At 57.8% G+C, this 1068-nt stretch overlaps 1 protein-coding gene across 2 annotated transcripts in view; it reads left to right on the top strand.

Annotated features, from left to right (window-relative positions):
* Window positions 1–753: 753 nt before the first annotated feature.
* Window positions 754–1068, top strand: part of ABHD6 (abhydrolase domain containing 6, acylglycerol lipase) — a 49747-nt gene continuing 49432 nt past the window's right edge. For both annotated transcript variants that reach the window (XM_006169169.3, XM_014584433.2), the window contains exon 1: window positions 754–894. The gene's annotated coding sequence lies outside the window, so the exon portion shown is untranslated. The remainder of the gene's footprint in view (window positions 895–1068) is intronic.

Genomic DNA, 1068 nt, shown 5'->3' with positions numbered 1-1068 from the left:
TCTGGTGGAGTCCTGCACTGTCCCCCATGTCTGCAGCGGAGCCCGGCAAGCACGCAAGAATACTGCAGCAGGAAGACCTGGGCGGGATGATGGCAGGACCCCACTTCTCTTTGCTCACCAGGCTTTGCACATAGTAGGTGCTAGTAAATATTTGTTAAATGAATGAATCGGTGCTTTGGTGGAAGAAGCCAGCAGTGTCGTGTGATCCCAAAGGGACTTAGGAGGACTTCCCGGAGGAAGTGATATCTACACAGAGACATGGAAAACGGAGGATAGGCAGGCTAAACTGAGGTTTAATTGTCCCTAACAGGAAGAAACGACCATAGTCAGGATTTAACCCGAGGTGGCAGGAGGCCTTTCCAGATGCCAACCCAGGCTGGGAGTCAGACATCGGGTGGAAACACACAGTTCAGCCCTCTTCAGGCAGGGTGCCCCCGCGACCCTCACCTCCCCACTAGGCTTCTGTTTCTTCCACAGGGCCTACCTCACAGGATTAAATGAAACAACTGAGGTCGTGTTGCCCTCTTGGCCTCTGAACCCTTTCTTTCTCTTCGAGCCCTTTTTGGGACAGAGATCCTGCCTGAATCGCTTTGGGGGAAGTGGTGCACACAGTAGGTGCTCAGTAAAGATGCCTGGATCAAAGAACCCTGGCCTCTACTGTGAGCTGTGGCTCCCGGAGTGCCAACGCTCTACCCCAAACCCCGCCCCACTGTGAGCGCCTTAGGGGCGGGGGCGGGCCTGGACCATTGGGTTCTGTCTTCCCGGAACACAGTAGGCGCTCGTGCTCCCACCTTGGCTCCGAGGTGCTTAGAGATAGGTTGTTGGGGTGAGGTTATGCGGGATAGTAACTATTCTCTGGGTTTAACGCCGTGACCGCGGTGCGCAGGACCTGAGGTAATTGTTCCGGAGTCCCCAAAACTGAGCGCGACTGGCCGCCCACAGCGCTGGAGGCCGGGTGCGGGCGGGGCCGGCTTTTCTGTCGGAGGACGCGGCCAGCGTGCTGCGCCTTTAAGAAACCGAGCTGATCCGGGTGTCAGGCGCTGGAGCCGGGGGCGGGGCGGCACGGAC

This window comes from Tupaia chinensis, unplaced genomic scaffold, assembly GCF_000334495.1.
Source record: "Tupaia chinensis unplaced genomic scaffold, TupChi_1.0 Scaffold146828_1, whole genome shotgun sequence".
Taxonomy (NCBI): Eukaryota; Metazoa; Chordata; class Mammalia; order Scandentia; family Tupaiidae; genus Tupaia; species Tupaia belangeri.
The sequence above is the reverse complement of the archived record's forward strand: the minus strand, read 5'-3'. Positions and strand labels throughout refer to the sequence as shown.